The following is a 26,053-nucleotide window of genomic DNA, read 5'->3' as shown; positions in this document are numbered from 1 at the left end:
AGAATTAAGCAATCGTGAGTTATTAATACCCAATTTAGATTGGTAATCTAGAGTGATTAGTTAATCTTGTTTCCATTAACATTACTTATAGATCGGGATTAACTAGGCTTATTTGATTTCTCCTGATGTTGGAGAAAACGAAATAGGATTAGCTCTTGATAACTATTGTATTATAATTAATGATTATGACAGAAAGCCTTGATTTTCAATCCTTGCCATGAATGCCTCTTTAGTAATTCTTATCTTTAGTTGCTTAATTTACTTTCTTGTCATTTAGATTATTATCTTCTTATTTGCAAACCGCCCATTGAACCTAATAACCGATAATTTGCATACCTCACTGCAATTCCTTTGAGAGACGACCCAAGATCTAATACTCTCATTATTTTTAATTGTTTGCACTTGTGACAAACAAATTAAACTCTGAATGAGGATTGTTTGTTGGTTGCAAACTATACTTCGACAAGATTATTTGTGTGAGATTCTTAACTGACGATAATCCTCTTTCAAGTACAAAAGTGATGGAAAGTAAAATCAAGAAGTAGAGTAAAATGTAACAGTCCCCCAACAAAGTGTTTCCCTTGGGTTTATACACTACTCCTACTTGCAAATATAAATTCAAATTAAACTCAAATTCTAATTGAAATTTTATTTTTAACTAACTCATGATGGGCCCAACTTGTTGAGTTAAGAAAGGGTTGAGTGGCGTGCCATGCAAGTGCCACATTCGTGATACGCCCAAATTGAGAGTTTTGGGTCTTCTCTGGATTCTTTATCCAGTGTTCCACGCACTTTTGCACGCCCTTAACACGCCCCTTGGTGAGTTTCTTGAAATGCTGCTTGGCGTGCCACGCTCTAGACATGCCCAGGGGAACGCCAATGTAGAAGAGTTGGCGTGCCACTTGAGAAGGCATGCCCAACTTGATGCTTCTGGCACAGAGGTCCAGTGTGCCACGCCCGGACACACACCATATTACACGCCAGCTTTAACTCAAAGACATAGTTGGATAGAAGAGGAGGCGTGCCACGCCCATCTGCACGCCTAGTTTTAAAGTTCATGGAACATTCTCTGAAACTTTTTTTTGGCGTGCCACGCCAGGCACACGCCCCTTGGCACGTCTGATGAATTGGTATTTAATGATGATTTTTGGTTAAAATTGAATGGATTTCATCACATAAACATGCATTTATTCCCTTGAATAGCATGCTTTTGAACTTTCCTCTCAAATTTTGCTTGATTATGAAAGCATGCTCTTTTGTACCCAATTTGAAATATTTTATTTCATTTGCCTTCCATTCAATGCCTTGATCTTGTTTATTGGTGATTTCAGGTGTATAAGGTAGGAATGATTTGGTGAAAATGGAAGAAGAGCATGCAAAATGGAGGAAACATAAAGAATCAAAGTTGATGAGTTCAGAGACGTGTGTGACGTGGCGGAAATTGGCGAGTTAAGAATTTATTAATAGAGACACGTTGCAAGTACAATCGTTAACCAGCCGAAAATCCGCTTATCAATTTAAAAAGGGGGTGTCACAATATTGAAAATTAAAATACTGGGAGTATGAATCCCAGGTCGTCTCCCAACGAGTTGCAAGGAGATGTGCTATTTCATCAATCGGGTGTTTTCAAATAAAAGCCTTGACTGGGGGTAGATTAGTTGGAAGCCCTATTCTTGTTAAAATACTCTCAAGATTAATTGATAATTGGAAGTTACTCTGCTTAGTTAACGCTTACTAGGTAAAGGGAAGTCAAGCAAGTTGGAAATCGGTTTCTAGTCATAAGTCCTAATCCTCTCCCTTGGGAAGGACTAGAGTTAATGATTAGAGGGTGATTCAACAATAAAGCCAATTATAATTTCTCTCTTGAGTAGTTCAACTCAAGGGTTCCTTTCAATCATCCCCAATCAAGTCATGAAACTACTCACTCATCATAATTATAAAATTCACATAATTAATGGTGAAAATAAAAGAAGACATGATAAATAATAATAAAAGGATTAATTAAAAATAAAAATAGTCTATACTAATAACTTGTAAAAATAAGCCAAAGTCAACTCTAGAGGGATTAAGAATATGGAAGAGTAAATATAAACAAGTAAATAATAAAATAAGATGACTTGTACCGGAGGTAGACTCTTCTCAAAAGCTAAAGCCAAAATCTTCCAATGCTAATTATGAATGCTCAAGTGAGTGAGAAACCTAGGGGAGGAGTAAATCCAGATCTAAAACTAAAACTGTGCAGAATGAATTGTTGTCTCTCGTTTCTGCATGTTCCTTGACTCTAATCTGTAATTTCGGGTCAAAAACTGGGTTTAAATCCAGCTCAAAAACTCTGCCAGCGACTTTTGAATTTCTACAAATCGCACACGTCACGCGGACGCATCATTCACGCGGACGCGTCGTTCAGCGTTTTTCTTTTTCATGCGGGCGCGTCATCCATGCCTCCGCGTCACTTTTGCTTTTCTAATCCGCGCGTCCGCGTCACTCATGCGGCTGCGTCACTGCGAATTCCTTTCTTCCACACGGTCGCGTCACTGACGCGTACGCGTCACTTCTCACTGGTCATCTCCTCAATTTGTATTCCTTCCATTTTTTGCAAGCTTCCTTCCCAATCTCTCACTCATTCATGTCCTATAACGCCTGAAACACTTAACACACAGATCACGGCATCGAATGGAATAAAGGGGAATTAAAATACCTAATTAAAGGGTCTCCAGGAAGTAAGTTTTCAATCATGTAATAATTTTAGGAAGAAATTATAAATGCATGCTAATTATATGAATAAGTGGGTAAAGACCATGATAAAACCACATAATTAAACACATTGTAAACCATAAAATAGTGGTTTATCAACCTCCCCACACTTAAACCTTAGCATGTCCTCATGCTTAGTTGAAGGAGATAAAATAAATGAGTAGGAACATGTAAAACTCATGCAATGCAATGCAACCTATACATGTGAATGCAACTATATGATTCTTGCCCACTTGATCAAGAATAAATAAGCTCTTCAAAATAATTACAAATCAAGCTCCACTAATTCAATTCTTATACAGTAAGAACAGATAAAAATGCAAGAAGGTAGCTTATGAAAGCAGGGAACATAAAATTTTAAGCATTGAACCCTCATTGATGATGTATGTATCTTCTAATCTCTCCAGTATATAGGGTAATCAGTCGATCTTTCTCTAATCATGCTCCCTAAATTTTGTTCTTCTCCTAACCAATCGACAACATTTAATATACCAATGCAACATCATGAGGTCTTTTCAGGGTTGTAATGGGGTCAAGGTAAGGGTAAGGATACATATATGGTTAAGTGAGCTTATAAATTGAATCTTTAATTAACTCAAACTCTAACATAACCTATATATTTTGTATAACTATGGAGTTCGTACCTAGCTACCCAGGATTCTCTTTCACATTCCATACTCATGTATCAACTGTTTATTTTAATTTTATCCTACATGCATTGACTTTTGAATTCTTAACTCAACATTAGGACAAATTGTGGTCTCTTATTATTATTATTAATTTTTTTTTAAAACATAGCTTATCAATGCACATAGATTTTCGATTTTCATAGTTTCACATGAGTAGGTGTCCAAATTCCTATTATATTATCATGACATATCCCCTTATTATCTTTTGTCCCCACAATTTTCCATACTTAATTAGCACACACACAATTCTATCTTAAGCTAATCAAAGATTCAAATCGGGGTATATAATTGTTTTTCCGCTTAAGGCTAGTAATGTGGTAAATTATAGAACAAATGGGATTTAAAGGCTCAAAGTGGCTAACAAAGGTAATTGAAAGGGTAGGCTTTGATGAGCGGATAATTTATACGCTTTTTGGCATTGTTTTTAGGTAGTTTTTAATAGGTTCTAGTTACTTTTAGGGATGTTTTCATTAGTTTTTATGCTAAATTTACATTTCTGGACTTTACTATGAGTTTGTGTATTTTTCTGTGATTTCAGGTATTTTCTGGCTGAAATTGAGGGACCTGAACTAAACTCTGATAGGAGGCTGACAAAGGACTGCTGATGCTGTTGGAATCTGACCTCCCTGCACTCGAAATGGATTTTCTGGAGCTACAGAACTCTAAATGGCGCGCTCTTAATGACGTTGGAAAGTAGACATCCAGAGCTTTCCAGCCATATATAATAGTCCAAACTTTATTCGTGATTAGATGATTTAAACTGGCGCTCAACGCCAGTTCCATGTTGCTGTCTGGAGTCAAACGCCAGAAACACGTCACAAACCGGAGTTGAACGCCCAAAACACTTTACAACTTGGCGTTCAACTCCAAAAGAAGCCTCAGCTCGTGGATAGATCAAGCTCAGTCCAAACATACACCAAGTGGGCCCTGGAAGTGGATTTATGCATCAATTACTTACACCTATAAACCCTAAGTAGCTAGTTTATTATAAATAGGACATTTTACTATTGTATTTTCATCCTGGAGTGAATCTCTGGATGCCTAGTCCTTAGACTTTCATGGGGGCTGGCCATTCGGCCATGCCTGAACCTCTATCACTTATGTATTTTCAACGGTGGAGTTTCTACACACCATAGACTAAGGGTGTGGAGCTCTGCTGTACCTCAAGTTTTAATGCAATTACTATTATTTTTTATCCAATTCGATTTATTCCTGTTCTAAGATATTCGTTGCACTTCAACTGGATGAATGCGATGATCCGTGACACTCATCATCATTCTCACCTATGAACGCGCGTGACTGACAACCACTTCCATTCTACCTTAGACCGGGCGCATATCTCTTGGATTCCTTAATCAGAACTTCGTGGTATAAGCTAGAATTGATGGCAGCATTCATGGGAATTCGGAAAGTCTAACCTTGTCTGTGGTATTCCGAGTAGGATTCCGGGATTTAATGACTGTGACGAGCTTCAAACTCCTGAAGGCTGGGCGTTAGTGACAGACGCAAAAGAATCACGGGATTCTATTCTAGCCTGATTGAGAACCGATAGATGATTAGTCGTGCTGTGACAGAGCATTTAGACCATTTTCACTGAGAGGATGGGATATAGCCATTGACAACGGTGATGCCCTACATACAGCTTGCCATAGAAAGGAGTAAGAAAGATTGGATGAAAGCAGTAGGAAAGCAGAGATTCAACAGGGACAAATATCTCCATATGCTTATCTGAAATTCCCACCATTAATTTACATAAGTATTTTTATCCTTTATTATTTAAGCAAGTATCTCTTTATATTTCCCATAACCAATTATTATCTGCCTGAATGAGATTTACAAGATGACCATAGCTTGCTTCATACCAACAATCTCCGTGGGATCGACCCTTACTCACGTAAGGTATTACTTGGACGACCCAGTGCACTTGCTGGTCAGTTGTGCAGAGTTGTAACTAAGTGTGATTCACGTTTGAGAGCGCTACCAAGTCTTTGGAGCCATTGTTGATGATCACAAATCCTTGAAGGCCTTTACATCCCTGCTGATTTCATAATCTTAGACACTAGGAAGGAAGAGGATGAATGCATCATCCTTGGAAGACCTTTCCTAGCCACAGCAGGTGCTGCGATTGATGTTAACAGAGGAGAATCAGTCCTTCAATTGAATGGAGACTACCTTGTGTTTAAGGCACATGGCTATCCTTCTGTAACAAGGGAGAGTAAGCATGCAGAGCTTCTCTCAATACAAAGTCAAACAGAGCCCCCACAATAAAAAACAGCAGAAGAAAAATCACAACCTGGAGGAAGGACTTACTGGCGTTTAAACGCCAGTAAGGTGCATCTGGCTGGCGTTCAACGCCCGAACAGAGCATGGATCTGGCGCTGAACGCCAGAAACAAGCAACATCCTGGCGTTTGGACGCCAGGAATATGCCCTGGGGAAAGCTGGCGCTGAACGCCAGTAACAAGCATGGAACTGGCGTTCAATGCTAGAAACATGCTACACATGGGCGTTGAACGCCTAGAACGTGCACCACTTCGGCGTTTAAACGCCAGAATGGTATGCTAAGGCATTTTACATCCCTAATTGGTGCAGGGATGTAAATCCTTGACACCTCAAGATCTGTGGACCCCACAGGATCATCTCAGGATCTGTGAACCCCACAGGATCCCCACCTAACATATTCCCACCTTACCTCCTAATCATATAACACACTTTCCCAAAATCCCTTCACCAATCACCTCAATCTCTCTTCCCAATTACCCCCTTCACCACTCACATCCATCCACTCTTCCCCATAAACCCCACCTACCTTCAAAATTAAAAAATCTTTCTCACCCAAACCCACCCTAAATGGCTAAACCTACCCTCTCCCCCCTCCCTATATATACCCCTCCATTCTACTTCATTTTCACATAACACAACCCCCTCTTCTATACCTTGGCTGAAACCTACACCTCCCCTTCTCCTCCATCTTTTCTTCTTCTTCTTCTTCTTCTATTCTTTCTTCTCTTGCTCGAGGGCGAGCAATATTTTAAGTTTGGTGTGGTAAAAGCATAAGCTTTTTGTTTCTCCATAACCATTGATGGCACCCAACGCCGGAGAATCCTCTAGAAAAGGGAAAGGGAAGACAAAAGCTTCCACCTCCGAGTTGTGGGAGATGGAAAGATTCATCTCCAAAGCCCATCAAGACCACTTCTATGATGTTGTGGCCAAGAAGAAGGTGATCCCTGAGGTGCCTTTCAAGCTCAAGAAAAATTAGTATCTGGAGATCCGACATGAGATCCAAATAAGAGGTTGGAAAGTTCTAACCAACCCCATTCAACAAGTCGAAATTTCAATGGTTCAAGAGTTCTATGCCAATGCATGGATCACTAGGAACCATGATCAAAGTATGAACCCGAGTCCAAAGAATTATCTTACAATGGTTCGGGGGAAATACTTAGATTTTAGTCCGGAAAATGTCAGGTTGGCATTCAACTTGCCCATGATGCAAGGAGATGAACGCCCCTACACTAGAAGGGTTAACTTTAATCAAAGGTTGGACCAAGTCCTTATGGACATATGTGTGGAAGGAGCTCAATGGAAAAGAGACTCCAAAGGCAAGCCGGTTCAACTAAGAAGACTGGACCTCAAGCCTGTGGCTAGAGGATGGTTGGAGTTCATTCAACGATCCATCATCCCCACTAGCAACCGATCTGAAGTTACTGTGGATCGGGCCATCATGATTCATAGCATCATGATTGGAGAGAAAGTAGAAGTTCATGAAGTCATCTCCTATGGATTTTAGAAAATAGCCGATAAGTCCTCTACTTTGGCAAGGCTAGCTTTTCCTCATCTTATTTGCCATCTATGTTACTCAGCTGGAGTTATCATAGAAGGAGACATCCTCATTGAGGAGGACAAGCCCATCACTAAGAAAAGGATGGAGCAAACAAGAAAGCCCACTCATGGAAGCCAAGAGACGCATGAGGAAGCTCATCACCAAGAAATCCCGGAGATGCCTCAAGGGATGCACTTTCCTCCCAACAACTATTGGGAACAACTCAACACTTCCTTAGAAGATTTGAGTTACAATGTGGAACAATTAAGGGTGGAACATCAAGAGCACTCCATCATTTTCCATGAAATAAGAGAAGATCAAAGGGCAATAAGGGAGGAGCAACAAAGGCAACGAAGGGACATAGAAGAGCTTAAGGACATCATTGGTCCTTCAAGAAGAAGACGCCACTAAGGTGGACTCATTCCTTGTTCTTATTTCTCTGTTTTTCAATTTTTATGCTTCATGTCTATTTATGTTTTGTGTCTCTACTTCATGATCATTAGTGTTGAGTAACTATGTCTTAAAGCTATAAATAATTCCATAACTCCTTCACCTCTCTTAAATAAAAAATGTTTCTAATTCAAAAGAACAAGAAGTACATGAGTTTCAAAATTATCCTTGAATTTGGTTTAATTATATTGATGTGGTGACAATACTCTTTGTTTTCTGAATGAATGCTTGAACAGTGCATATTTTTGATCTTGTTGTTTATGAATGTTAAAATTGTTGGCTCTTGAAAGAATGATGAACTAAGAAAAATGTTATTGATGATCTGAAAAATCATAAAATTGATTCTTGAAGCAAGAAAAAGCAGTGAAAAAGCAAAAGCTTGCGAAAAAAAATGGCGAAAAAAAATAGAAAGAAAAAGAAAAAGCAAGCAGAAAATGCCAATAGCCCTTAAAACCAAAAGGCAAGGGTAAAAAGGATCCAAGGCTTTGAGCATCAATGGATAGGAGGGCCCAAAGAAATAAATCCAGGCCTAAGCGACTAAATCAAGCTGTCTGATGAGCGGATATTTTATACGCTTTTTGGGAGTAATTTCATGTAGATTTTAGCATGTTTTAATTAGTTTTTAGTAGAATATTATTAGCTTTTAGGAAAAAATCATATTTCTGGACTTTACTATGAGTTTGTGTGTTTTTCTGTGATTTCAGGTATTATCTGGCTGAAATTGAGGGAGCTGAGCAAAAATCTGAGTTAGGCTGAAAAAGGACTGTTGATGCTGCTGGATTTTGACCTCCCTGCACTCGAAATGGGTTTTCTGTTGCTACAAATGTCCAATTGGAGCGCTCTCAACGGCGTTGGAAAGTAGACATCCAGGGCTTTCCAGCAATATATAATAGTCATGCTGCTGTCTGGCGTCCAGCGCCAGAAACAGGTTACAAGCTGGAGTTCAACGCCAGAAACAGGTTACAACCTGGCGTTGAACGCCCAAAACAGCCCCAGGCACGTGAGAAGCTTAAGTCTCAGCCCCAGCACACACCAAGTGGGCCCCAGAAGTGGATTTCTGCACTATCTATCATAGTTTACTCATTTTCTGTAAACCTAGGTTACTAGTTTACTATTTAAACAACTTTTAGAAATTTACTTTGCACCTCATGACATTTTAGATCTGAAATTTGTACCTTTTGGCAGCATGAGTCTCTAAACTCCATTGTTGAGGGTGAGGAGCTCTGCAGCGTCTCGATGAATTAATACAATTACCTTTGTTTTCCATTTAAACACGCTTGTTCCAATCTAAGATGTTCATTTGCGCTTAAACATGAAGAAGGTGATGATCCGTGACACTCATCACCTTCCTCAGATCCATGAACGTGTGCCTGACAACCACCTCCGTTCTACATCAGACTGAATGAGCTTCTCTTAGATTCCTTAATCAGAATCTTCGTGGTATAAACTAGAATTGATGGCGGCCACTCTTGAGGATCCGGAAAGTCTAAACCTTGTCTGTGGTATTCCGAGTAGGATTCAAGGATTGAATGGCTGTGACGAGCTTTAAACTCACGATTGCTGGGCGTGATGACAAACGCAAAAGGATCAATGGATCCTATTCCAACATGATCGAGAACCAACAGCTGATTAGCCGTGCTGTGACAGAGCATCTGGACCATTTTCACTGAGAGGATGGGAGGTAGCCACTGACAATGGTGACACCCTACATACAGCTTGCCATGGAAGGAGCCTTGCGTGTGAAAAAGGATTTCAAGGAAGAGTTGAAGTCAGAGGACAAAGCATCTCCAAAACCCCAACATGTTCTTCATTAATAAAGTAACAATTACTTATTCCAAACACTTTTACTTCTTTCAATTAAATCCAAATAACCTTATTGACTTCCTGACTAAGATTAATAAAATAAACATAGATTGCTTCAAACCAATAATCTCTGTGGGATCGACCCTTACTCACGTAAGGTATTACTTGGACGACCCAGTGCACTTGCTGGTTAGTTGTGCGGAATTGTCAAGAATTGTGATTTTCAATTTCGTGCACCAAGTTTTTGGCGCCGTTGCCGGGGATTATTCGAGTTTGAACAACTAAAGGTTTATTTTATTCCTTAGATTAGGAATAATTTATTTTTGTTACTATAGAGTCATTAAATTCTGATAGGATAATTTCTTTTCAAGAAAATTTTTCAAAAATATTATTTTTCTTTATCGATTTTTAATTTCTTTTCGTGAGTTTAGTGTCTTGTTCAAAGTTTGGTGTTAATTGCATATTTTATATTTTTCTTTAAATTTTCGAATTTGTGTTCTTTGTTCTTCATTGATCTTCAAGTTGTTCTTGTTTATCTTTCTTGTTTGATCCTGAGTTTTTCTTGTTTTGTGTCTTTTCTTGTTTTTCTTGTGCTTTTTCAAAACATTAACTTTCAAAAATTATACTTTTATCCATAAAAATAATACATCTTTAAAATACGTTACATTTTTAGCTTAGTTGGTTATAGCGTTGGCGTATGTTCTTGGCAATTGGGCATCTTCTTCTTAAAAATCTTTTTTTAAAAATAATTTTTCTTAATTTAATCTTGTGCCAGACTTTAAGTTTGGTGTTTTCTTGTTGATCTTTCTTTAATTTTCGAAAATTTATCTTGGTTTTCTAAAAATTTTTAAGTTTGGTGTTCTTTCTTTTGTTCTTGTGAATCTTCAAGGTGTTCTTGAGTCTTTCTTGTGTTTTGATCTTAAAATTTTTTAAGTTTGGTATTCCTTGGTGTTTTCCCTCCAAAATTTTCGAAAATAAGGAGCATTAGATCTAAAAATTTTAAGTTTTGTGTCTTTTGTGTGTTTTTTTCTCTTTCATCATAAAATTCAAAATTCAAAAAAAAATAAATAAATATCTTTTCTAACTAATTTTAAACTATATTTTCAAAATTTTTATATAAAAATTAAGATTTCAATTTTAAAATTTTTCAATTCTTATTTTTTTATTATATATTTTATTATCTTTTTCAAAAATTTTATCCTAACCACTTTCTCCTTTTCCTCAATTTTTTCGAAAATCTTCAAAAAAAATAATATTTTCATTTTTTTATTTCGTTTTTACTTGTTCTATTTTTACTTTATTTTATAAAATAAATTTTTATAAAATAAATAATATCAACATCCATACCATCTCCTTTATTCCATCATGGAACTAAGTGGAAATGAACAGTCCAGGAGGACTCTGGGATTAGTATCTGTATACCCTCCATTGGAGTTAGTAGCTTTGAGTTGAATCCTCAGCTCATTATCATGGTGCAGCAAAGCTGCCAGTATTCCGGTCTTCCACAGGAAGAACCTACAGAGTTTCTGGCATAATTTTTGCAAATTGCTGACACAGTACATGATAAGGAAGTAGATCAGGATGTCTACAGATTATTACTGTTTCCATTTGCTGTAAAAGATCAAGCTAAGAGGTGGTTAAATAACCAACCTAAGAATGACTTAAAGACATGCAAACAGCTGTCAGAAAAATTCCTGAATCACTATTTCCCTCCAAAACGGATGACACAGCTAAGGCTAAGCATCCAAGGCTTCAAACAAGGAGATAATGAATCCCTTTATGATGCCTGGGAGAGATACAGAAAGATGCTAAGAAAATGCCCCTCTGAGATGTTTTCAGAATAGGTGCAATTAGACATCTTCTACTATGGGCTTACAGAAAAAGCTCAGATTTCTCTAGATCACTCAGCTGGTGGATCTATACATATGAGAAAAACAATTGAAGAAGCCCAAGAACTCATTGATACAGTTGCCAGAAATCAGCATCTGTACCTAAGCAGTGAATCTTCCATGAAAGAAGAAGCTAAAACAGTAACTGCTGAACTCAATCCTGTGGATCAGGCTAATGAATTCAATCAGTAATTAGACTTTCTAACCCAGCAGCTAGCCGAATTCAAGGAAATACTACAGGAAACAAGAATGGCTAACAGGAATATGGAAGTACAGTTAAAGCAAACAGAAAAGCAACTGTCAAAACAAATAGCAGAAGAATGCCAAGCAGTTCAATTAAGAAGTGGGAAAACATTAAATACTTCACTTCAAAGCAGCAGGAAGCCAAGAAATGAACAAATAGCTACTCAAAATCCCTCTAAGGACAATCAGAGCCCAGAGAGGAATAATGCTGGCGCTGAACGCCCAGACTATGCTCATTCCTGGCGTTCAACACCAGAAACAAGCATGAATCCGGCGTTGAACGCCCAAAGGGAGCACAGTTCTGGCATTCAGACGCTAGTAACAGATAAGGAGTTGGCGTCTAACGCCACTCCAGCTCCCACCCCTGGCATTCAAACGCCAGTGGGGGATCAGTCACATACAAGTGCTGATAACAACCCTTCTAAAAAGGCTTCCCAATCCACATCTGTAGGCAATAAACCTGCAGCAACTAAGGTTGAGGAATACAAAGCCAAAATGCCTTATCCTCAAAAACTTCGCCAAGCGGAACATGATAAGCAATTTGCCCGCTTTGCAGACTATCTCAGGACTCTTGAAATAAAGATTCCGTTTGCAGAAGCACTTGAGCAAATACCCTCTTATGCTAAGTTCATGAAAGAGATCTTAAGTCATAAGAAGGATTGGAGGGAAACTGAAAAAGTTTACCTCACCGAAGAATGCAGTGTAGTCATTCTGAAAAGCTTACCTGAGAAGCTTAAAGATCCCGGGAGCTTTATGATACCATACACATTAGAGGGTAATTGTACCAAGCAAGCTCTATGTGACCTTGGGGCAAGTATCAACCTAATACCTGCATCTATTATCACAAAGCTTGGTTTGACTGAAGAAGTCAAACCAACCCGGATATGTCTTCAACTTGCTGATGGCTCCATTAAATACCCATCAGGCGTGATTGAAGACATGATTGTCAAGGTTGGGCCATTTGCCTTTCCTACTGACTTTGTGGTGCTGGAAATGGAGGAGCACAAGAGTGCAACTCTCATTCTAGGAAGACCTTTCCTAGCAACTAGCCGAGTTCAAGTTGAATGTTGCCAAAGCCATGCAACATCCAGACACCCAGATGACTACATGAGTGTTGATATCATTGACTCTCTGGTAAGAGAGGTCAATATGGCTGAGAGTCTCGAATCAAAGCTAGAGGACATCTTTAAAGATGTTCAGCCTGATTTGGAGGAATCAGAGAGAATAATAGAACCTCTGAAAATCCCTCAGGAAGAGGAGAAACCTCCCAAACCTGAGCTCAAACCATTACCACCATCCCTGAAATATGCATTTCTGGGAGAAGGTGATACCTTTCCTGTAATCATAAGCTCTACCTTAGAGCCACAGGAAGAGGAAGCACTAATTCAAGTGCTAAGGACACACAAGACAGCTCTTGGGTGGTCCATCAGTGATCTTAAGGGCATTAGCCCAGCCAGATGCATGCACAAGATCCTATTAGAGGGTGACGCCAAGCCAGTGGTCCAACCACAAAGGTGGCTGAATCCAGCCATGAAGGAAGTTGTGCAGAAGGAGGTCACTAAATTACTAGAGCCTGGGATTATTTATCCTATTTCTGACAGCCCCTGGGTAAGCCCTGTCCAAGTCGTCCCTAAGAAGGGAGGCATGACAGTGGTTCATAATAAAAAAAATGAACTGGTTCCTACAAGAACAGTTACAGTGTGGCGTATGTGTATTGATTATAGAAGGCTCAATACAGCCACCAGAAAGTATCATTTTCCTTTACCATTCATAGACCATATGCTAGAAAGACTAGCAGGTCATGAATACTACTGCTTCTTGGATGGATATTCAGGTTATAATCAAATTGCAGTAGATCCCCAGGATCAAGAGAAAACGACATTCACATGCCCATCTGGAGTATTTGCATACAGAAGGATGCCATTTGGCTTGTGCAATGCACCTGCAACCTTTCAAAGGTGCATGCTCTCTATCTTCTCTGATATGGTAGAGAAGTTTCTGGAAGTCTTCATGGATGACTTTTCAGTATTTGGAGACTCTTTCAGCTCCTGCCTTAACCATTTAGCACTTGTTCTGAAAAGATGCCAAGAGACCAACCTAGTTTTAAACTGGGAAAAATGTCACTTTATGGTGACTGAAGGGATTGTCCTTGGGTATAAAATTTCAAACAAGGGAATAGAGGTGGATCAAGCTAAAGTTGAAGTAATTGAAAAATTACCACCACCTGCCAATGTTAAGGCAATCAGAAGCTTTCTAGGGCATGCAGGATTCTATAGGAGGTTTATAAAGGATTTTTCAAAAATTGCAAAACCTCTGAGCAATCTGCTAGCTGCTGACACGCCATTCGTGTTTGACACAAAGTGTCTGTAGGCGTTTGAGACCCTGAAAGCTAAGCTGATCACAGCACCAGTTATTTCTGCACCAGACTAGACATTACCCTTTTAACTAATGTGTGATGCCAGTGACCATACCATTGGTGCAGTATTAGGACAGAGTCATAACAAGCTTCTGCATGTCATTTATTATGCTAGCAGTGTTTTAAATGATGCCCAGAAAAATTACACAACCACAGAAAAAGAATTACTTGCAGTGGTTTATGCCATTGACAAGTTTAGATCCTACTTAGTAGGATCAAAAGTGATTGTGTACACTGACCATGCTGCTCTTAAATATCTACTCACAAAGCAGGATTCAAAGCCCAGGCTCATAAGATGGGTGTTGCTTCTGCAAGAGTTTGATATAGAAATAAGAGACAGAAAAGGAACAGAGAATCAAGTAGCTGATCACCTGTCCCGGATAGAACCAGTAGCAGGAGCATCCCTCCCTCCTACTGAGATCTCTGAAACCTTCCCGGATGAGCAATTGTTTGCTGTTCAGGAAGCTCTGTGGTTTGCAGACATTGCAAACTATAAGACACAAGGTTCTCCTTTTGTAACCATGGAGAGGAAGCATGAAAAGCTTCTCTCACTGTAGAGTCAACCAAAGCCCCCACTGTCCAACTCTAAGTTTGGTGTTGGGAGGCCACAACCAAACTCTAAGTTTGGTGTTGAACCCCCACATTCAAACTTTAAGTTTGATGTTGGGAGGTTCCAACCTTGCTCTGATCATTTGTGAGACTCCATGAGAGCTCACTGTCCAGCTAAGGACAATAAAGAAGCGCTTGCTGGGAGGCAACCCAGCCATTCACAAAATTTAATTTTATTTATTTTTGCTAATTAATTTTTACAGGTATATGTCATAGTATCTTCAAAAGGTAAAATAGCAATTGATTGGATTCACAGAGTTACAAGGGAATTTGGAAGCTCACTGGCGTGAAAAAGCCAGTAAGAAACATTTTGGGCGTTGAACGCCCAAAAGAAGCGCCCACTGGGCGTTCAACGCCAGTAAGGGTAGCCATCTGGGCGTTAAACGCCAGAAAGGAGCATCTACTGGGCGTTGAACGCCAGAAAGAAGCACTTTCTGGGCGTTTAACGCCAGATTGACAGCATCCTGGGCGTTCAGAAAAATGCCCAGTGACAAAGGACTTCCTGGCGTTCAACGCCAGAAAGAAGCAACAGCTGGGCGTTAAACGCCCAGGAGAAGCAGCAATTGGGCGTTAAACGCCCAAAACAAGCAGCATTTGGGCATTTAACGCCAGAATGGTGGGAGGAGGTAAAATTCATTTTTCTTCACAAATTTTCTAATTTTTATGTTTCAATTCATAATTTCTTGCATAAACATGTTTTAAAATATCATCCTTCAATTCAAAAAAAAATTTTAATCCTAATTTCTAAAAACACTAATTTCTAAAATCCCTTTTTCAAAAATGTCAAATATATCTTAATTCATAAACACAAATCTTTTTCCAATCCAAATCTTTTTCAAATCTTTTTCAACTCATCATATCTTTTGGATTTCGAAATTGCCTCTTCCTCTATTCCTCTCCTTTCCTTTCTTTTGCTTGAGGATAAGCAAACCTCTAAGTTTGGTGTGATTTGCCATGATCACTGAGCTAAAACTCATCAAGATCATGGCACCTAAGGGAACAGGAAGAGCAAGGATGTGAACTGAAGGAACTAAAGCGTCAGAAGCTATTCCTTGAAGGACCAAGCACCCCACAGACTAGAGGAACATCCACTTCCCAAAATACAGGTTGTTAAGTTCTAATTTTAAGCTTTAACTCTATGATAGTATTATTATAGAAATTTACCTTAGAAGTTATATAGGAGTAGTAGTAATTAGCATGTCTATTTTGGTTTTATTTCCAATTAAGTTATAATTTATTTTTCTCATCATCATCAAACATTAATAAAATAGTAGATTTGTAGAATAAAGAGGCAATTTAATTTTTTCGAGTTCTTAATAAGGAAAATTCTAATTATTTATATGTGGTGGCAATACTTTTTGTCTTCTGAATGAATGCTTGAACAGTGCATATTTTTTATATTGAATTTTATGAATGTTAAAATTGTTGGCTCTTGAAAGAATGATGAACAAGAGAAATGTTATTGATGATCTGAAAAATCATGAAATTGATTCTTGAAGCAAGAAAAAGCAGTAAAAAAAAGAGAAAGAAAGAGTAAGCAGAAAAAGCCAATAGCCCTTAAAACCAAAAGGCAAGGGTAAAAAAGATCCAAGGCTTTGAGCATTAATGGATAGGAGGGCCCAAGGAAGTAAATCCAAACCTAAGCGGCTAAATCAAGCTGTCCCTAACCATGTGCTTGTGGCATGCAGGCCCAAGTAAAAAGCTTGAGACTGAGTGGTTAAAGTCGTGATCCAAAGCAAAAAGAGTGTGCTTAAGAGCTCTGGACACCTCTAACTGGGGACTTTAGCAAAGCTAAGTCACAATATGAAAAGGTTCACCCAGTCATGTGTCTGTGGCATTTATGTATCCGGTGGTAATACTGGAAAACAAAGTGCTTAGGGCCACGGCCAAGACTCATAAAGTAACTGTGTTCAAGAATCAACATACTACAATAGGAGAATTGGTGTGCGAAATTGTGATCACTACTTTTCACAAATCAAATAATCCCTAGTAATGGCCCCAAGAACTTGGTGCTCAATACCATGGCATAAACACAACTTTGCACAACTAACCAGCAAGTGCACTGGGTCGTCCAAGTAATAAACCTTACGCGAGTAAGGGTCGATCCCATGGAGATTGTTGGTATGAAGCAAGCTATGGTCACCTTGTAAATCTTAGTCAGGCAGACTCAAATGGATATGGGTGATATACGAATAAAACATAAAGATAAAGATAGAGATACTTATGTATATCATTGGTGAAAGCTTCAGATAAGCGTATGAAGATGCTTGTCCCTTCTGTCTCTCTGCTTTCCTACTGTCTTCATCCAATCCTTCTTACTCCTTTCCATGGCAAGCTTATGCAAGGGTTTCACCGTTGTTAGTGGCTACCTCCCATCCTCTCAGTGGAAATGTTCAACGCACCCTGTCACGACACGGCTATCCATCTGTCGGTTCTCGATCAGGCCGGAATAGAATCCAGTGATTCTTTTGCGTCTGTCACTAATGCCCCGCCTTCAGGAGTTTGAAGCGCGTCACAGTCATTCAATCATTGAATCCTACTCAGAATACCACAGACAAGGTTAGACCTTCCAGATTCTCTTGAATGCCGCCATCAGTTCTTGCCTATACCACGAAGATTCCGGTTAAAGAATCCAAGAGATATACATTAGAGCCTTGTTGCTTGTAGAACAGAGTGGTTGTCAGTCACTTGTTCATAAGTGAGAATGATGATGAGTGTCACATAATCATCTCATTCATCAAGTTCTTGAGTGCGAATGAATATCTTGGACATAGAACAAGTGAATTGAATAGAAGAACAATAGTAATTGCATTAATACTCGAGGTACAGCAGAGCTCCACACCTTAATCTATGGTGTGTAGAAACTCCACCGTTGAAAATACATAAGAACAAGGTCTAGGCATGGCCGTGAGGCCAGCCTCCCAAATGATCTAAGAACTAGATGTCCAAAGATGATCAAAGGATCTAAAAAAATCCAAAGATAATCCAAAGATCCAAAGATATAAATACAATAGTAAAAGGTCCTACTTATAGGGAACTAGTAGCCTAGGGTGTACAGAGATGAGTAAATGACATAAAAATCCACTTCCGGGCCCACTTGGTGTGTGCTTGGGCTGAGCAATGAAGCATTTTCGTGTAGAGACTCTTCTTGGAGTTAAACGCCAGCTTTTGTGCCAGTTTGGGCGTTTAACTCCCATTTTGGTGCCAGTTCCGGCGTTTAACGCTGGAAATTCTGAGAGTGACTTTGAACGCCGGTTTGGGCCATCAAATCTTGGGAAAAGTATGGACTATCATATATTGCTGGAAAGCCCAGGATGCCCACTTTCCAACGCCGTTGAGAGCGCGCCAATTGGGCTTCTGTAGCTCCAGAAAATCCACTTCGAGTGCAGGGAGGTCAGAATCCAACAGCATCTGCAGTCCTTTTCAGTCTCTGAATCAGATTTTTGCTCAGGTCCCTCAATTTCAGCCAGAAAATACCTGAAATCACAGAAAAACACACAAACTCATGTTAAAGTCCAGAAAAGTGAATTTTAACTAAAAACTAATAAAAATATACTAAAAACTCAACTCAAACTACTAAAAACATACTAAAAACAATGCCAAAAAGCGTACAAATTATCCGCTCATCACAACACCAAACTTAAATTGTTGCTTGTCCTCAAGCAACTGAAGATCAAATAAGATAAAAATAAGAGAATATGCAATGAATTCCAAAAATATCTATGAAGATCAGTATCAATTAGATGAGCGGGGCTTTTAGCTTTTTGCCTCTGAATAGTTTTGGCATCTCACTCTATCCTTTGAAATTCAGAATGATTGGCTTCTTTAGGAACTCAGAATCCAGATAGTGTTATTGATTCTCCTAGTTAAGTATGATGATTCTTGAACACAGCTACTTTATGAGTCTTGGCCGTGGCCCAAAGCACTCTGTCTTCCAGTATTACCACCGGATACATACATGCCACAGACACATAATTGGGTGAACCTTTTCAGATTGTGACTCAGCTTTGCTAGAGTCCCCAACTAGAGGTGTCCAGGGTTCTTAAGCACACTCTTTTTGCCTTGGATCACAACGTTATTTCTTTCTTTTTCTTTCTTTTTCGTTGTTTTTTTTTTTTGCCTCTTTTTTTTTTTTTTTTTTTGTATTCACTGCTTTTTCTTGCTTCAAGAATCATTTTTATGATTTTTCAGATCCTCAGTAACATGTCTCCTTTTTCATCATTCTTTCAAGAGCCAACATTCATGAACCACAAATTCAAAAGACATATGCACTGTTCAAGCATACATTCAGAGAACAAAAGTATTGCCACCACATCAATATAATTAATCTGTTATAAAATTTGAAATTCATGCAATTCTTCTCTTTTTCAATTAAGAACATTGTTTATTTAAGAAAGGTGATGGATTCATAGGACAATCATAACTTTAAGGCATAGACACTAAGACACTAATGATCATAAGACACAAACATGGACAAACATAAAGCACAATTTTCGAAAAACAAGAAAATAAAGAACAAGGAGATTAGAGAACGGGTCCACCTTAGTGATGGCGGCTTGTTCTTCCTCTTGAAGGTCTTATGGAGTGCTTGAGCTCCTCAATGTCTCTTCCTTGTCTTTGTTGCTCCTCTCTCATGATTCTTTGATCTTCTCTAATTTCATGGAGGAGGATGGAATGTTCTTGGTGCTCCACCCTTAGTTGTCCCATGTTGGAACTCAATTCCCCTAGGGAGGTGTTTAGTTTCTCCCAATAGTCTTGTGGAGGAAAGTGCATCCCTTGAGGCATCTCAGGGATCTCATGATGAGAGGGGTCTCTTGTTTGCTCCATCCTTTTCTTAGTGATGGGCTTGTCCTCATCAATGAGGATGTCTCCTTCTATGTCAACTCCAACTGAATAACAGAGGTGACAAATGAGATGAGGAAAGGCTAACCTTGCCAAGGTAGAGGACTTGTCCGCCACCTTATAGAGTTCTTGAGCTATAACCTCATGAACTTCCACTTCTTCTCCAATCATGATGCTATGGATCATGATGGCCCGGTCTAGAGTAACTTCGGACCGGTTGCTAGTGGGAATGATTGAGCGTTAGATAAACTCCAACCATCCTCTAGCCACGGGCTTGAGGTCATGCCTTCTCAATTGAACCGGCTTCCCTCTTGAATCTCTCTTCCATTGGGCGCCCTCTTCACAAATGTCAGTGAGGACTTGGTCCAACCTTTGATCAAAGTTGACCCTTCTTGTGTAAGGATGTTCATCTCCTTGCATCATAGGCAAGTTGAATGCCAACCTTACATTTTTCGGACTAAAATCCAAGTAATTCCCCCGAACCATAGTAAGCCAATTCTTTGGATCCGGGTTCACACTTTGATCATGGTTCTTGGTGATCCATGCATTGGCATAGAACTCTTGAACCATTAAGATTCCGACTTGTTGAATGGGGTTGGTGAGGACTTCCCAACCTCTTCTTTGGATCTCATGTCGGATCTCCGGATATTTACTCTTTTTTAGTGAAAAGGGGACCTCGGGGATCACCTTCTTCAAGGCCACAACTTCATAGAAGTGGTCTTGATGCACCCTTGAGATGAATCTCTCCATCTCCCATGACTCGAAGGTGGAAGCTTTTGCCTTCCCTTTCCTCTTTCTAGAGGTTTCTCCGGCCTTGGATGCCATAAATGGTTATGGAAAAATGAAAAAGCAACGCTTTTACCACACCAAACTTAAAAGGTTTGCTCGTCCTCGAGCAAAAGAAGAAAGAAGAGAGTAGAAGAAGAAGAAATGGAGGAGAGGGAGATGGCTTTGTGGTTCGGCCAAAAGGGGAAGAAGTAGTGTTTAGGGTGTGTGAAAAAGAAGGAGTGAAGATGGGTTTATATAGGGGTGAAGAGGGGGTATGGTTCGGCTATTATGGGTGGGTTTGGGAGGGAAAGTGGTTTGAATTTGAAGGGTGAGGTAGGTGGGGTTTTATGAAGGATGGATGTGAGTGGTGAAGAGAAAGATGGGATTTGATAGGTGAAGGGTTTTTGGGGAAGAGGTATTGAGGTGATTGGTGAATGGGTGAAGAAGAGAGAGGGTGGTGGGGTTGGTGGGGATCCTGTGGGGTCCACAGATCCTGAGGTGTCAAGGAAAAGTCATCCCTGCACCAAATGGCATGCAAAATCACGTTTTGAGCCAATTCTGGCGTTAAACGCCGGGCTGGTGCCCATTTCTGGCGTTTAACGCCAGGTTCTTGCCCTTTTTTGGCGTTTAACGCCAGTCTGGTGCCCCTTTCTGGCGTTAAACGCACAGAATGGTGCCAGACTGGGCGTTAAACGCCCAACTGCTAGCCTCACTGGCGTTTAAACGCCAACAAGTTTTCCTCCAGGGTGTGCTGTTTTTCTTCCTGTTTTTCATTTTGTTTTTGCTTTTTCAATTGATTTTGTGACTTCTTATGATCATCAACCTACAAAAAACATAAAATAACAAAGGAAAATAGATAAAATATTATCATTGGGTTGCCTCCCAACAAGCGCTTCTTTAATGTCAGTAGCTTGACAGAGGGCTCTCATGGAGCCTCACAGATACTCAGAGCAATGTTGGAACCTCTCAACACCAAACTTAGAGTTTGAATGTGGGGGTTCAACACCAAACTTAGAGTTTGGTTGTGGCCTCCCAACACCAAACTTAGAGTTTGACTGTGGGGGCTCTGTTTGACTCTGATTTGAGAGAAGCTCTTCATGCTTCCTCTCCATGGTGACAGAGGGATATCCTTGAGCCTTAAACACAAAGGATTCTTCATTCACTTGAATGATCAGTTCACCTCCATCAACATCAATCACAGCCTTTGCTGTGGCTAGGAAGGGTCTGCCAAGGATGATAGATTCATCCATGCACTTCCCAGTCTCTAGGACTATGAAATCAGTAGGGATGTAGTGGTCTTCAACTCTTACCAGAACATCCTCTACAAGTCCATAAGCTTATTTTCTTGAGTTGTCTGCCATCTCTAGTGAGATTCTTGCAGCTTGTACCTCAAAGATCCCTAGCTTCTCCATTACAGAGAGAGGCATGAGGTTTACACTTGATCCTAAGTCACACAGGGCCTTCTTGAAGGTCATGGTGCCTATGGTACAAGGTATGGAAAACTTCCCAGGATCTTGTCTCTTTTGAGGTAATTTCTGCCTAGACAAGTCATCCAGTTCTTTGGTGAGCAAAGGAGGTTCATCCTCCCAAGTCTCATTTCCAAATAACTTGTCATTTAGCTTCATGATTGCTCCAAGGTATTTAGCAACTTGCTCTTCAGTGACATCCTCATCCTCTTCAGAGGAAGAATACTCATCAGAGCTCATGAAAGGCAGAAGTAAGTCCAATGGAATCTCTATGGTCTCATTTTGAGCCTCAGATTCCCATGGTTCCTCATTGGGGAACTCAGTGGAGGTCAGTGCACGCCCATTGAGGTCTTCCTCAGTGGCGTTCACTTTCTCTCCTTCCTCTCCAAATTCGGCCATGTTGATGGCCTTGCACTCTCCTTTTGGATTTTCTTCTGTATTGCTTGAAAGAGTACTTGGAGGGAGTTCAGTAACTTTCTTGCTCAGCTGTCCCACTTTTGCCTCCAAGTTCCTAATGGAGGATCTTGTTTCAGTCATGAAACTTTGAGTGGTTTTGATTAGATCAGAGACCATGGTTGCTAAGTCAGAGGGGTTCTGCTTAGAATTCTCTGTCTGTTGCTGAGAAGATGATGGAAAAGGCTTGCCATTGCTAAACCTGTTTCTTCCACCATTATTGTTGTTGAAACCTTGTTGAGGTCTCTCTTAATTCTTCCATGAGAAATTTGGATGATTTCTCCATAAAGAATTATAGGTGTTTCCATAGGGTTTTCCTAGGTAATTCACCTCTTCCATTGAAGGGTTCTCAGGATCATAGGCTTCTTCTTCAGATGAAGCATCCTTAGTACTGCTTGGTGCATTTTGCATTCCAGACAGACTTTGAGAAATTAAATTGACTTGTTGAGTCAATATCTTGTTCTGAGCCAGAATGACATTTAGAGTATCAATCTCAAGAACTCCTTTCTTCTGACTTGTCCCATTGTTCACAGGATTCCTTTCAGAAGTGTACATGAATTGGTTATTTGCAACCATTTCAATTAGCTCTTGAGCTTCCGTAGGTGTCTTCTTCAGATGAAGAGATCCTCCAGCAGAGCTATCCAAAGACATCTTGGATAGTTCAGAGAGACCATCATAGAAAATACCTATGATGCTCCATTCAGAAAGCATATCAGATGGACACTTTCTGATCAATTGTTTGTATCTTTCCCAAGCTTCATAGAGGGATTCTCCATCCTTCTGTCTGAAGGTTTGGACTTCCACTCTAAGCTTACTCAATTTTTGAGGTGGAAAGAACTTTGCCAAGAAGGCATTGACTAGCTTTTCCCATGAGTCCAGGCTTTCTTTAGGTTGTGAGTCCAACCATGTCCTAGCTCTGTCTCTTACAGCAAAAGGGAATAGCATAAGTCTATAGACCTCAGGGTCTACCCCATTAGTCTTGACAGTGTCACAGATTTGTAAGAATTCAGCTAAGAACTGATGAGGATCTTCCAATGGAAGTCCATGGAACTTGCAATTCTGTTGCATTAGAGAAACTAATTGAGGCTTAAGCTCAAAGTTGTTTGCTCCAATGGCAGGGATAGAGATGCTTCTCCCATAGAAGTCGGGAGTAGGTGCAGTAAAGTCACCCAGCACCTTCCTTGCATTGTTGTTGTTTTCGGCTGCCATGACTTCTTCTTCTTTGAAGATTTCTGTTAGATCCTTTACAGAGAGTTGTGCCTTAGCTTCTCTTAGCTTTCGCTTCAAGGTCCTTTCAGGTTCAGGGTCAGCTTCAACAAGGATGCCTTTGTCTTTGTTCTTGCTCATATGAAAGAGAAGAAAACAAGAAAATATGGAATCCTCTATGTCACAGTATAGAGATTCCTTGAGGTGTCAGAGGAAAAGAAAAATAGAAAGAAGAAGGAGAAGAATTCGAACTTAGTCAGATAGAGTTCGAATTGTGCATTGAGGAGGAGTGGTACTCCAAAAATAGAAGGATGTGAGAAGAGGGGAAGAGATTTTCGAAAATTAAGTGAAAAAGTTTGAAAACATTTTGAAAAACTTTAATTGATTTTCGAAAACCAAGAGTGGAAAAAAAAATCAAGTAATTTTTTGAAAAAGATTTTGAAATGAGAAGTTAAAAAGATATGATTGAAAACTATTTTGAAAAAGATGTGGTTAAAAAGATATGATTGAAAAGTTATGGTTTTAAAAAGATATGATTGAAAAGATATGATTTGAAAAACAATTTTAAAAAGATTTGATTTTAAAAATTAATGACTTGCCTAACAAGAAAAGATATGATTCAAACATTAAACCTTTCTCAACAGAAAAGGCAACATACTTGAATTGTTCAATCAAATCACTAATTGTTAGCAAGTATCTTTGAAAAAGGAAAGAAATTGATTTTGAAAACATTTGATTGAAAAGATATGATTTGAAAAAGATTTGATTTTGAAAAACTTTGAAAACTTGAAAAAAATTTTATTTTGAAAACAAAATCTTCCCTCTTGTGCCATCCTGGCGTTAAACGCCCAGAATGGTGCACATTCTGGCGTTTAACGCCCAATGCACTACCTTTTTGGGCGTTAAACGCCCAACCAGGCACCCTGGCTGGCGTTTAAACGCCAGTCTGTCCTTCTTCACTGGGCGTTTTGAACGCCCAGCTTTTTCTATGTAATTCCTCTGCTGCATGTTCTGAATCTTCAGTCCCCTGTACTATTGACTTGAAAATAGAACCAAGATCAAATAAACAATGCATGCAAGACACCAAACTTAAAATTAGACACTAGACTCAAACAAGAAACATAAAATATTTTTTGGTTTTTATGATTTTGATCATTTTTTTGTGCTTTTTCGAAAATTATATGAAAATAGAAAATAAAGGTTTCAGAATTCTTAATTTGAATTCCAGGAATCATTGCAATGCTAGTCTAAGACTCCGGTCCAGGAATTAGACATGGCTTCACAGCCAGCCAAGCTTTCAAAGAAAGCTTCGGTCCAAAACACTAGACATGGCCAATGGCCAGCCAAGCGTCAGCAGATCATTGCTCCAATAGCAAGTTTGATAGAAATCAACAAGCTCTTGTGATGATAAGTTGAAACCTCGGTCCAATAAGATTAGACATGGCTTCTCAGCCAGCCAGATTTCAACAGATCATCATGAAACTCTAGAATTCATCCTTAAAGAACTCTGAAGAAAAATGCCTAATCTAAGCAACAAGATGAACCGTGAGTTGTCCATACACAAAACAATCCCCGGCAACAGCGCCAAAAACTTGGTGTGCGAAATTGTGATCACTACTTTTCACAAATCAAATAATCCCTAGTAATGGCCCCAAGAACTTGGTGCTCAATACCATGGCATAAACACAACTTTGCACAACTAACCAGCAAGTGCACTGGGTCGTCCAAGTAATAAACCTTACGCGAGTAAGGGTCGATCCCACGGAGATTGTTGGTATGAAGCAAGCTATGGTCACCTTGTAAATCTTAGTCAGGCAGACTCAAATGGATATGGGTGATATACGAATAAAACATAAAGATAAAGATAGAGATACTTATGTATATCATTGGTGAGAGCTTCAGATAAGCGTATGAAGATGCTTGTCCCTTCCGTCTCTCTGCTTTCCTACTGTCTTCATCCAATCCTTCTTACTCCTTTCCATGGCAAGCTTATGCAAGGGTTTCACCGTTGTCAGTGGCTACCTCCCATCCTCTCAGTGGAAATGTTCAACGCACCCTGTCACGGCACGGCTATCCATCTGTCGGTTCTCGATCAAGCCGGAATAGAATCCAGTGATTCTTTTACGTCTGTCACTAACGCCCCGCCTTCAGGAGTTTGAAGCGCGTCACAGTCATTCAATCATTGAATCCTACTCAGAATACCACAGACAAGGTTAGACCTTCCGGATTCTCTTGAATGCCACCATCAGTTCTTGCCTATACCACGAAGATTCCGGTTAAAGAATCCAAGAGATATACAGTAGAGCCTTGTTGCTTGTAGAACAGAGTGGTTGTTAGTCACTTGTTCATAAGTGAGAATGATGATGAGTGTCACATAATCATCTCATTCATCAAGTTCTTGAGTGCGAATGAATATCTTGGACAAAGAACAAGCGAATTGAATAGAAGAACAATAGTAATTGCATTAATACTCGAGGTACAGCAGAGCTCCACACCTTAATCTATGGTGTGTAGAAACTCCACCGTTGAAAATACATAAGAACAAGGTCTAGGCATGGCCGTGAGGCCAGCCTCCCAAATGATCTAAGAACTAGATGTCCAAAGATGATCAAAGGATCTAAAAAAATCCAAAGATAATCCAAAGAT

At 39.6% G+C, this 26,053-nt stretch overlaps 1 non-coding gene across 1 annotated transcript; it reads left to right on the top strand.

Moving 5' to 3' along the window:
- The first annotated feature begins 22,906 nt into the window (after positions 1-22,906).
- Positions 22,907-23,014, top strand: LOC130977233 (small nucleolar RNA R71). The gene has a single exon (XR_009084934.1). It is a non-coding gene; the product is annotated as a small nucleolar RNA R71 (small nucleolar RNA).
- Positions 23,015-26,053: the final 3,039 nt, after the last annotated feature.

This window comes from Arachis stenosperma, chromosome 4 (genome assembly GCF_014773155.1).
Source record: "Arachis stenosperma cultivar V10309 chromosome 4, arast.V10309.gnm1.PFL2, whole genome shotgun sequence".
Lineage (NCBI taxonomy): Eukaryota > Viridiplantae > Streptophyta > Magnoliopsida > Fabales > Fabaceae > Arachis > Arachis stenosperma.
Note: the sequence above shows the minus strand (reverse complement) of the source record. Positions and strands in the feature narration are given on the sequence as shown.